The sequence below is a fragment of the Bactrocera dorsalis genome, chromosome 1 (assembly GCF_023373825.1).
Source record: "Bactrocera dorsalis isolate Fly_Bdor chromosome 1, ASM2337382v1, whole genome shotgun sequence".
NCBI lineage: Eukaryota > Metazoa > Arthropoda > Insecta > Diptera > Tephritidae > Bactrocera > Bactrocera dorsalis.
Window position 1 is genome coordinate 38,548,136 of NC_064303.1, and position 13,781 is coordinate 38,561,916.

At 36.8% G+C, this 13,781-nt stretch overlaps 1 pseudogene; it reads right to left on the reverse strand.

The window, feature by feature from the left end:
- Positions 1 to 3,863: 3,863 nt before the first annotated feature.
- Positions 3,864 to 3,989, reverse strand: LOC125776010 (small nucleolar RNA U3; annotated as a pseudogene).
- Positions 3,990 to 13,781: the final 9,792 nt, after the last annotated feature.

A 13,781-nucleotide genomic window follows, 5' to 3' on the forward strand; every position in this document is an offset into this window, starting at 1 on the left:
GTTGTTCGTGGAAGAAGCACTTCGAAGCAAATGGTCGCCTGTTTTTTCGGCAAAACTGGTCATGTGGCGACTGTTCCGCTTGAGCAACGTAGAACGGTCAATTCTGAGTGGTGCACCACCATTTGTTTGCCTGAAGCCTTCGGAGAAATTCGAAAAACGAACAAAAGAAGACGAATCATTGTGCACCATGACAATGCGAGTTCTCACACATTGGCTCAAACCAGCACCTTTTTGACCGGCCAATTCGTAGAATTGATGGGCCATCCGTCGTACAGCCCTGGCTTGGCACCCAATGACTTCTCATCATCAAGAAAATAATGCGTGGTCAACGATTTTCGTCGCCAGAAGATGCTGTTGAAGCATTCAAAAACCATGTTTTGGAGGTGTCTCAATCGGAGTGGAAAAAGTGCTTCGAAAATTGGTTTGAGCGCATGCAAAAGTGTATAAATCTTGATGGAGAATATTTTGAAAAACAATAAAACTATTTTCGTTGATAAATATTCCTATTTTCATTATTAGGCCAGAAATATATATAGCAGCCCTCGTACACTTCTGCTAACGTTTTTTCCAATCCTCCAAACTGTTGCCAAAGTCAATTTCTGGAATTGCCTTCAATTCGCTTATCGATTCACTTTTAATGTCTTCTATTGAGTCAAAACGTTTTCCCCGCACCGGATGTTTGAGTTTGCTGAATATCCAGAAATCACACGGAGCTAAATCTGGCGAATACGGAGGTTGCGGCAAGATATTAGGTTGTCAAAAAAGTCTTGCGGTATTTTTGCTAGTTGGCGCTGAAAGAGCATAGTTCTAGTTTTATTCGTCGCATCGGGTCATGCTATACCTTTTTGAAAAGCCCATTTCACGCGCTTACACTTGTTTGATTGATTGTCGTGTTCTTTTAAGTCGTCGTTCATGAGTTATAGCGTCGCAAACATGGAGCAAAATAAAGAGAAAATACGGCACACTTTACAGTCAAGCCGCCAATAAATTTGTACAGTTTATGGACCCGATACAGTTTCCATTTCCACCGCACAACGATGGTTCCAAAGTTTTCGTTCTGGTGTAGAGGTGGTCGAAGATGCGCCACGCTCCGGAAGGCCTGTCGTCGAAAATTGCGATAAAATCGCTGAATTGGTCGAAAGAGGCCGGCAAAGTAGTCATCAATCCGTTATAAAACCATTTGAAGAAGCTTGGAGTCACTAAGAAGCTCGATGTATGGGTGCCACACGAAGACCTTTTTGACAACATAATATTAGTTAAAATTTGGCGAAAAATCACGAAGAATCGTAGTAGAAATGCGACGGTGCATTATCATAATGCAATTGGCCCATCATTTCGGCTTCGTTTTATGAATACCTTCTTTCAAATTACGCATAACACTCAAACGGTGCACACCATAGATAGTCTGTTATCAGTTGCTGCATATGTTGCATCAGTATTTGGTGTATGTATGTTTGTATATTTATACTAGTTTTATGTACATATATACTATTTTATGAGTTTTATTCAATAGGCAATGATTTTTTACATTTTTTTGAGCAAAATTTCATATTACAATTTTGTTGCTTACTATTGCACTTGACACTTAGTGGACTGTTATTTTTTTATTTAAGTTATTGTTTACATGTGTATATTCAATGTATTAATGTACTTGTGTCACAAATATAATTTTCTATATATAATTATATCTTAAGAAATAAAAGAGTCATGTTCATATATGTATTTATGAACACCAAGATTCACTGCCAGTAATAATGCCCCAATCGATGACGATGGAGCAGACGTTCCACTACCCGACCACGAAGAAGTTCGAACAGCAATTGCCCGCCTGAAAAACAACAAAGCGGCAGGGGCCGACTTATTGCCGGCCGAGCTATTCAAACACGGCGGCGAAGAACTGATAAGGACATGCATCAGCTCCTTTGTAAAATTATGGTCGGATGAAAGCATGCCCAACGATTGGAATTTAAGTGTGCTCTACCAATCCATAAAAAATCGCATATAAGGTTCTATCGAGCGTATTGTGTGAAAGATTAAAGCCCACCGGCAACAACTGATTGGACCTTATCAGTGTGGCTTTAGACCTGGCAAATCAACAACCGACCAGATATTCACTATGCTGCTTTCGACAGCACGAAAAGGAGCTGCCTGTATACCGCGATGTCTGAATTTTGTATCCCCGCAATACCAGTACGGCTGTGTAAATTGACGTTGAGCAATACCTAAAGCTCCATCAGAATCGGAAAGGACCTTTTCGAGCTATTTGATACCAAACGATGTTCCACACAAGGCGATTCCCTATCGTGTGACTTTTTCAACCTGCTTCTGGAGAAAATAGTTCGAGCTGCAGAACTTAATCGAGCAGGTACAATCTTTTATAAGATGCTGGCGTATGCCGATGATATTGATATCATTGGCCTCAACATCCGCGCCGTTAGTTCTGCTTTCTCCAGGCTGAACAAGGAAGCAACGCAAATGGGTCTGGCAGTGAACGAGGGCAAGACGAAATATCTCCTGTCATCAAACAAACAGTCGTCGCACTCGCGACTTGGCACCCACGTCACTGTTGACAGTCATAACTTTGAAGTTGTAGATAATTTCGTCTACTTAGGAACCAGTATCAACACCACCAACAACGTCAGCCTGGAAATCCAACGCAGGATAAACTCTTGCCAACAGGTGCTACTTCGGACTGAGTAGGCAATTGAGAAGCAAAGTCCTCTCTCGACGAACAAAAACCAAACTATAAGTCACTCATTATTCCTGTCGTGTTATATGGTGCAGAGGCTTGGACGATGTCAACAACGGATGAGTCGACGTTGCGAGTTTTCAAGAGAAAAATTTCTGCGAAAGATTCATGGTCCTTTGCGCGTTGGCCACGAAGAATATCACAATCAATGGACCGATGAGCTGTACGGGATATACGACGACTTTGACATAGTTTAGCGAATTAAAAGACAGCGGCTACGCTGTCTAGGTCTATGTTGTCCGGATGGACGAAAACACTCCAGCTCTGAAAATATTCGACGCATTACCCGCCGGGGGAAGCAGAGGAAGAGGAAGACCTCCACTCCGATGGAAGGATCAGGTGGAGAAGGACCTGACTTCGCTTGGAATGTCCAACTGGCGCCACGTAGCGAAAAGAAGAAATGACGGCGCGCGGTTTTTAACTCGGCTATAACCGCGTAAGCCATGTCTACGCCAATTTAAGAAGAAGAAGAATAATGCATTTCATGACATCTTGGTAGTCAGAAGGCATTGTTACACAACGCGACGTTGTTTTTTGAAAAAAAAAAAGGTGCGTGGAGTCCCTACGCGCGGATGAAGTTATACTTCTTAGTGATATTCAGAAATGCATATCATTTTGTATGAAAGAAAACTAGAAAACTTAAATTCACATTTTATAAATTTATTATGCACATAAAATGAAGAATAAAGCAAAGTCTAAATGAATGAATTTTGACTCAGAAAGTAGTTCCGTCTCTTCGTTGCGGAAGAGAATATGCAGCGTAATCATATCTCTTTTGTTCTTCGCCAATTTGGCTGCCGGATTGACTTGTGAAGATCAATTTTTTGTTGGTGACATATTCATATGTGTATGCATATGTATGTTTGTATGCTTGTGATTTATTTGTTCGGCAATGTATGCAAATATATGTACATATAAGTATATATGAATGTATGAACATGCAAGTCAATGCGCGCACATGCGTATACATACACTCATATGAGCATGTGCAGATACACAAGATAGGATAGAAGATGTATGCCTTTTAACATCGTATTAGTATACAAATAAATATTTCTTAGTATAGAATTCCAAAATACACAGAAATGATTCTGTGAATTTATTCTTTAAAATCGCCACTCAGAAGTCATTTTATCCCTTGTAAGCGAGCGATTTTCTTAAATCTCACGCTCCCAGATAAAACCATATACCTCGTCCTGGTGGGTCAGTTCACAACCACAGAAATGATTCTGTGTGATTCTGAAAGGCCAACGCAGAGTATTTCAACCAAAACATACGTAAAATAGTTCAGAATTCGCAGAAAGGCAAACGAAAGAAAAAGAACTATAACTTCAATAATGCACAAGCATACAAACATACATATGCGCACACATGTGAATATGTCACCAACCAAAAATTGAAACATTGTTCTACAAAAACAACAACAGCATAAGCATGGAACATTGTGTTGTGTTGTTGTGTCGGCCGAGCTGTGCCGAAAGAAACGAACAAACGATCGCCGATTGTCACCGCTTCGCTTGCTGCTCGCACATCTTCGCAGACAAGGTTGCGTTACATTCATATGGATGGAGCGAGGTTGCGCAACTTTGCGTTACTTTTATATGGAAGGTTGCGCAACCAGAATCTATCGCAACCTTTTCCGGCGTCGTATAATTAGTGATTTGGAACTAATCGTGCTTTCACTTTTCGTAGTTAAAAGTCAAAACAATTCATATGTAAAAAAAAACTATACTTCAAGTCTTAAATGAGCGTAACCGCGGGCTTAGGCTAATTTAATTATAAAATTGCTTATAATTTCCCTCTATGGCTTATATAATGATACCCAATTTCCACCTGTCCTTAAACCGTACAGTTTATAAATGTAGGAGACATACACGGACGGACGACTCGAAGCGGACAGACATATTTATATTAATATATCATTATATATATTATTACTTACCTACATTTTTCTAACTAAACAACTATTACTTACATTTTAACTTAAACTGCATAATACGAAAGAATGCAACCATGCTATAGTAGCAATAGTCAATACCAACTTGACGAATACACGAGGCGCGTAACAGACAAACGGGACAGTTGCTTTTTGAATGTTAATAAAGCCACATCTATTATATAATAAATCACCAATTCTTATTATTTCCTACATAAAATATATAGACAAAATGTTATACGAGTATGTAATCTTATCTACATACTATGTATGTATACATATAAATAAAAATGAATCACCAAAATGTATGTACGCTCATAACTTTAATACGACTGAACCAAATTTGATAATTCTTTTTTTTAAATGTTCATTGAGGTTCAGGGATGGTTTTTACGGCAAGAAAAATTCAAATAATTGCCGGAAAACCCCTAAAACCAGCCCTTTCTTTTTTTCCATACAAACGAATAAATGTTTGTTTATTAGTAGGAACGACTGAACCAATCTTGATGACATTTTCAGAGAATGTTCTATGGGGATCGGGGAAGGTTTAGAAATAAAAAAAACCTGTATGCTTTTCTTCAGGAAAAGTTGGAAAATTCCTAAAAGTAAATTTTTCGTCGTTTGTTTCAAAAATTATTGAAAATTATTCAGTGAAAATGTTATGCGTGTTGCACACAAAGTGATCAATTACAGATTGAAATTTGTTACGATGCCACGAACAGGTCGCATTAATATCGGTCGGCGTTCTTTTTGGCATCAACTTACAATAGCAGCCAAAGGCTCATGACCGAGTACTCCCAGGATGCGATGCCATACGTGCGGCAAGCGATCGTCACTATGTCACAGCAAGACTTTTCAAGCAACAGCTTCGATGGACTTTATCTTGAAGCAAAGTATATGCTAGATGTACTCTGTTGAGTGACAAAAGAGAGGTTTGCCGCACGCACACATTCTTCTTTGGATGGTGGTTACACGAGATAAAATTGATGAAATCATTGAATCATACGGAAATTCCTGATGCAAAGAAAGATCCAGTACGAAGTGATACAAACCAATAGGGTTCCTGGACTTTGCGGACACTACAATCCCACTTCGATTTGTATGTCTGACAATAAATGCACAAAATACTGTCCACGTGGTTTTCTTTCGGAAACACAAACTAGAAATGATGGATATCCACTCTGTCAGCGTCGCTCACCAGACGACAATGGTAGAACATTCAGTATTCAATTTAGAAGAGTGAATATCGAAGTTGAAAACAAATTTATCGTACTGTATTCACTATTATTGTCTAATTCACATTCAAAACTCACATCAATGTTGAGTATTACAGTTTGTTGTAATCCATAAAATACGGCTGTAAGTACGTCACCAAAGGAAGCAACATGGTGGTACTGGTCTTGAACTATACGGTCGATACGTGAGCTGCACTAAAGCGCTTTGTAGGATATTTAGTTTTGTAATTCATGAACGTTTTCCGATTGTAGTGCGTTTCGCAGTTAATTTGGAGAATGGCCAAAGAGTGTATTTCAACACAGGTAATCCAGTACAGCCTGTAGAAACACCGCCAGCAACAAAATTGTTCAACTTTCGTCAATGATCCATTTGCGAGGACATTCGAAAATATGTACCTTGATATTATACATAGAATGCATCGTCAAAGAAATGTTTACACAGAAAATAAGGCAAAGCAGTAGATGGACATCCAGGTGTGTTATCAACTAATGCATTAGGACGAATTTACACAATCCAACCGAAAAACGACAATTGAGTTTATATCACACATGATGATGACTTTAATATAATTTCCGTTGACGGGATTAATATATTTTAATAAAACTAAGTGAGTTCTTTAAATTAAATTAATAAAATACCAAATTTAATTGTTATTCTTTTATGATTTCCTTGAAAAAATTTGTTTTGAATTCTTTCGCAACATTTTTGTGGTCTTGCAACATGTTACTACAGAGTACAATAGTTTTGTTCGCCTAATGGGTTTTTTGTATGACCACAAAAAAATCGAGTTAGATATAGTGTTATAATATGTTATATATAAATAAGCAGAATGACAAAACGAGTCCTGTGTTTCAGTCTGTCCGTCCATCCATGATAAGGTATATGGATGAAACTTGGTAGAAGCACTTCTTTGTAATAGAGTGAGTACGATTTGTAATAAATGATCATAATCTGACCACAGCCACCTCAAACCGCTATTAGACGAAAACAAGTTAACTAGTTTTTAATCAAAAGAAAAATAAAGCAAAAGGTGGAATAACTCTTATTACAAGCGTAAAAATATAAATATTAATATTAGGAATATATTTTTCGCTTACTTCGTAGCGGGTGAAAACATCTCACTGCCAGAGGCTAACTGGGAATAGCGCTTTGTCTAGTTGTTGGCACAGGCGAAGGCATTGCGAGAGTGTGCCTATTGTTGCTGATAGAGGAGTTTATTGTTGGTTTTACCACTGTGTAGAAAGTTTACCTCGGAACTACGGAATAACTATAAAAGTGTATATTTAAGCGCAAGTTAAATAATTCACACTTGTTGGTAATTTATTTGCCAACAGCTAGGAGGTGAGTTATAATGCTTGACAGTTTTACCATTTATCGACGTTCGAGCTTATATATATATATATGAGTAGGTACAGTGGGGAGCATTAATGAGTACATAGATGATATTTTTGTACTTATTAATGCATAACAAGAGTAATAATAAAGATAACAACAACAATTTTGTTTTTATTTGTTTGGTGCTTCAATTTTATTTAAAAATTTATTGAGTACATGCAGGTTGTTTTGGTTTTTATTAATTTGTTATTGGACTTTGATATTTTCTGTTGTTGTAATATAAATAAAATTGAAGTTTACTAAGCACCATGTACTCACTAATGCTCCCCACTAGGGTGGCCCAAAAAAACTAACTTCAAAAATTCACCCTGGGCACCCCTCCATTTTTTTAGTATGGGGTTCAATATACCTCTGTAATTTTTTCAGATTTTTTGATGGATGGGAAAAGGGTGCTCAAAGAACCCAAAGTTTCACGATTGATAACAAAAAGTCGAAAAAATAAAAAATCCATATTTTAATAATTATTTTTGTTTCTTTGTTGCAGGTGTTTCAAATATCTAAAACAGATGCAGAAAAATATTATCAATAAGATCTAGATTGACAAAACTTAATATTATTACGAAATAATTCTCATAATAGTACTTAAAGTGATACCTGTTTTAAACATTTCATCAATAATTTATGAAAAACCATGGCGTCCAATTCTCCTGCAACAAGGCAGTGTGACCGTGTTTTCCTTTTGGGTATTACAGATGTGGAATCTCTATTAAGACTAAATCAACTACCTACTAATCGGCAAGTGCTTTTGCGTTTTCACTGGCACTTGCATAAATTTAATTTAGTGCGTAGTGCAAGTCATATGACAGTTGAGGAGGTAACTCAGTTATGGGAAAGAGCTCTCATACCAACAAGATTAATTAAACACTGCGTTGATAAGATTGAGAAACTCCATTCAAAGTGGTTGTTGCTAAAAAAAAATAAATCTCGTAATTCAAAACATCAAAAAGCTCGTGAAGATGAATTTACATCTGAGCTTGACTCTTTATTTGATATAGCTCATGCAGATGCTTCAAATTTGATAAAGATTGAAGAAGACCGTAAATTTCTAGCAGATCAGCGAGACCAGCGAAAAATGGCTATGACTAAAGTTGACAAAAGCTTAGCCAAAAAGCAGGAAAGAACTTTAAAGAGATTTAACGAAGATGAAGAGAGAAGACGAAAAGCCCAGCTCTTAGAAACAACACCTAGTACCTCCAAAGGGACATCTTTAATGTATGAGCCTTATTTCGAAATTGGATTCTCTAGTGACACTTCCTGTTCCTCTGAAGATGAAGAATATCCAGTTTCAACTTTTGTAAAGAAGAGCTCCCGGTACCAGATCACTGACCATCATGCTAATGAGCCGAGCAGTGACAAACCTGTGAAGGCTGCTAAGCAAAACTTGTTTTCTAAACATGTGATAAGCTCTTTAGACCGCAATAAAGTGTCTGATAGAGAAGCCTTGAGGTTGATGGTCCCAATCGCAGCAGCACTGGGCCAAGACCCTAGCTCGTTGCCATTATCACGCAGCACTATTCAACGCCAAAGAAAACAAGGGCGAAAATTTATATTTGAGGAAATAAAGCAATCTGTTTCTTTTGATGATCCAGTTATAGTTCATTGGGATGGTAAGATTCTTCCCGATATTTTGAGCAATGAAAAAGTAGATCGTTTGCCAGTATTAGTTTCTGCAGACGGTAAGGAAAAATTGCTTGGAGTACCAAAACTTGTAAGTGGCACTGGCCATAACTCGGCTAATGCAGTATATGACGTACTAACAGAATGGGATTTGGAGAAAAATATAGTCGGCATGTGTTTTGACACTACAGCCGTCAATACAGGGTTGAAAAATGGAGCTTGTGTTTTGCTGGAACATAAAACTGGCAAAGATCTATTATGGCTAGCATGCAGGCATCATATTTTAGAGATTGTTCTCAGTAAGGTATTTACTCTTTGTTTTGGACCATCCAGCTCTCCTGACATTCCCTTGTTTAAAAGGTTTCAGGCAGCATGGCCATCAATTCACTTAAATAACTTTAAACCATTGGAAAAAGCTACTGGAAATGACAATTTAAATGTTAATGCAGTAAATTCTTTATTAGGTATCTTAATGACGGAAACCCAATCCAGAGACGATTACATGGAGTTAATAGAGCTATCACTACTAGGCCTGGGTCATTTTCTAGATAACGTTCATTGGAGAGCTCCGGGTGCCTTACACCGTGCTCGCTGGATGGCAAAACTCTTATACGCCATCAAAATCTTCTTGTTTCGTGAGGAAGATGTTTTTGAAACCACACAAAGGGAAAAATCACAGCTAGAACGCTTTGTGAAATTTGGAATGCTTGTATATGTGAAATATTGGTTTGAGGCTCCTATGGCTGCAAATGCTCCTTGGTCAGACCTTTCTTTATGGAAAGACATGACCACTTATGAAGCTATTGATCCACAAATAAGTGAAGTGGTTAAAAAGGCTATAAAATCCCATCTTTGGTACCTCTCGGATGAATTAGTTGGGTTGAGTTTGTTCTCAGATAAAGTAACAAATAATGCAAAGGCTGAAATTGTCAAAAAGATAAGGTGTGAACCTACTGACCGAAAAGTAAGAGGTGATTCGTCACTTTTAAGTGACCAAGCCGAATTGGCCGATTTTGCCAATCAAAGATCTTTGCAGGTGTTTGAAAAGTTAAAGATAAATTCAACGTTTTTAAACACAGATCCAAATGAATGGAACATCAATCAGCATTACATTGGAGGGAAACAAATCGTAAGAAACCTGAAAGTTGTTAATGATATTGCTGAGCGTGGAGTCAAACTGTTTGAAGACTTCAATAAGCTTCTAACAAATGATGAAGAAGAGAAGCAGTTGCTCCTACAAGTGGTAGAAGCTAATAGAAAGTGGGTTCCGACAAAAACGACAAAGAGAGCAGTTGTTAAAAGCTTGGGGTCGGCAACTTCAAAGAAATAAGCCATGTTTTTTTATCCCTCTTTATTATTATATAAGATTGCGTTATTTATTAACATTATTCTATAAAATAAATGAATTTATTACTTCCTACGTAGTTGTACTTATTAAAAAAAATTACCAAAATTGCGGATTTTTTCATTTTTTCCTTAATGTTATATGTCATTGAGCACCCTCTTCCCGTTGGAATATTAAATTGAAACTTTCCCAGAATATTTGTTTTGGCGATAGCAAAAAATTTGGGGGGTGCCCCGATCTGTAAACCCGATTTAGTTTTTCGCCTATATAATATGGGCCACCCTACTCCCCACTGTCGATATGTTTTTTTTTTTAATTTTTGTTGATAGCCTAAATCGGATATAAACCCAGAAAGCAAAATTATCACATAAGTTAGTAAATGCAGACATCTTTTAGTTAGTCACTGTGGAATAAATCTAGCTTGAAAGGCTATATTTAGACACCAAGTACGTCTCTTTTGATTCTTGGGTGAGATTTCCATTTGTGTATATCATTATGCACACAACTATCCAAATTTACGTGCACATATTTTTTTTATTGAAACGTAACAAGAATATGGTTTTAAATTTCATTACGTGCACATATACATACATAAATTTATGTTTCATACACATAATTGCATCAGTCAACAGATTGCTGCTGCCAATTCTGAAGCTATAACATTTGTTATAAGAACTTTGAGAAATTCCTTTAGAGATTGCATTATTACCATAAAAAATAAATCTTTCCTGATTTCTTAAAGGTATTTCCGCTTGTATGGTAGCTATATGCTATAGTGGTTTAATATCGACCGTTCGGACTAATGAGGGGGATTTTTGGGGGATAAGGATGTATGCAAAATTTCAGATCGGTATCTCAAAGACTGAAAGCTTTGTTCGCGTATATACAGACAGATAAACAGGCGGTCATGGTTAAATTGACTTAACTTGTCATGCTGATGTTTTATCTATATAATATTTTATAAGACCTTGGACGTATCCCTCTGAGTGTTACAAACTTCGTGTCAATTTTACATATCCTGTGCAGGGTATACAAATGAATCGAAATAATGTTACAATTATTCTAATGGTTGCTATTAGAGTTCTAGACTATTGGCATTTTCACATATTTAAAATAAAAATTTAAAGATTGCTTCGATTTCAAAAATTTCCATTTATTCAAAAACTCGCAGAAGAGCAACTATTCGAATAATCACAGTAGTAGTCATAGTCGAACGACTATACGAAGCGTCACAACGTTACTACCATTAAAATAGTACAAATCGTTTAATATTCTTACGAGCGGTTACAAACCGAATATTCGAATAATCGGTTCTGAGGTTCGATTAACCTATAATACAAAGGTTCCAATCAAAACTGCTTATAACAATCACGGGTGCACCATGGTACATCCGTACTGAAAACATTCATAAAGATCTTAATATTCCTATGGTAAAGAAAGAGATAGAGGACAGCGGAATGAGATATATTTATTCGCGAACAACCAAACCCATTGGCCAATGCCTTAGCAAATTCGTACAATCAAACACGTTTAAAAAGAAGTGATCTACCATCCTACTAGAGAGCAACGTTCTACCAAAATAGCTCAACCACATTCTTGAGCTTCTTTTGTTTTAAATAGATGTAAGATTTGAATACTTATTGCTAGGCTTTACTAAGCAGATCCAATAAATAAAGAAATATAAAAAAAAAATACCAGACGAGCATTACACTTACCTTTTCAGGAAAGTTTTCCGCAAGTTATAATTTTTAATGATACTAAGATTACTACCAACTTAAATAAAATTGATAATATAAAAGCTTATTTCGATATGAAATAAAAAATGTTGGATAATTATTCTTCAACAGAAATATATATATGGATCTTAAGATAAAGAAAGAAGAAATGGTTTCAATGTTCTTTCAAAAAAACCCAAAACTTGCACAAAAGTCAACTAAAGATACTGGAGTCTGCATATTTGATACCGAGGGTCTTGCACAGTTTTGGTTGGATTTCGAAAATGTTTAGGTTTTCTATTTTAAGAGAATTATTACTGCAAATTTTTATTGAGTTATATTAATTACTTCTTGAGTTGTGTCCTGGAATTCGAAAGAACCGAATAGAATTTAAATTGTGTTTTATGAGAAGTAGGCGAGGTTGTAGAGTCCAATTTTGTATATTTTCACACTGTAACATAGGAATGTAAGAAAAAAAAGATACGCACAAAATTTAGTTGAGATCGGTTATTCGGATCCCGAGATATGGGATTTCACGAACAACAAGGTCGGTGCCACGGCCTTCGCCCAATTTTCGGGGGATTCAGATAATGCTCTCTCATAACATATTAGTGGTAAAATTTAATGTCTCTGGCTTATTTAGTTATTGATTTATTGCACTTTTGTATGTAATAAGGAATAACTTGTAACAAACCTATATCAAAAAAATGAGCCGAAAGTCTTAATTTAAAGTTAATGCAAATAATCTGGCAAGTTTAGAATCTGAACCAAAAAACTTGAATAAACTAAAACTATCTATATAAGAAAAACTTCGGTTGCACTGAAGCTATAATGGCCTTCACAAATACCAAAGTATGACAGAAAATAAACAAAAGTGTCCTGATCTGAACAATTTCTTCGAAAATTGCATCGTTGCCATGGATAAGACCTTTTCTGTGGCTTACATTTTTAGTTACCTTTTTAATACAATGCTTTCAACTGACAAAAATAAATACTTCTTATCCTTATGTGAGAGTTAATTAAGTGCACGGCTATGAATGTGTGTTTATATAACGGGTGATTTTTTTGAGGTTAGGATTTTCATGCATTAGTATTTGACAGATCACGTGGGATTTCAGACATGGTGTCAAAGAGAAAGATGCTCAGTATGCTTTGACATTTCATCATGAATAGACTTACTAACGAGCAACGCTTGCAAATCATTGAATTTTATTACCAAAATCAGTGTTCGGTTCGAAATGTGTTTCGCGCTTTACGTCCGATTTATGGTCTACATAATCGACCAAGTGAGCAAACAATTAATGCGATTGTGACCAAGTTTCGCACTCAGTTTACTTTATTGGACATTAAACCAACCACACGAATGCGTACAGTGCGTACAGAAGAGAATATTGCGTCTGTTTCTGAGAGTGTGGCTGAAGACCGTGAAATGTCGATTCGTCGCCGTTCGCAGCAATTGGGTTTGTGTTATTCGACCACATGGAAGATTTTACGCAAAGATCTTGGTGTAAAACCGTATAAAATACAGCTCGTGCAAGAACTGAAGCCGAACGATCTGCCACAACGTCGAATTTTCAGTGAATGGGCCCTAGAAAAGTTGGCAGAAAATCCGCTTTTTTATCGACAAATTTTGTTCAGCGATGAGGCTCATTTCTGGTTGAATGGCTACGTAAATAAGCAAAATTGCCGCATTTGGGGTGAAGAGCAACCAGAAGCCGTTCAAGAACTGCCCATGCATCCCGAAAAATGCACTGTTTGGTGTGGTTTGTACGCTGGTGGAATCATTGG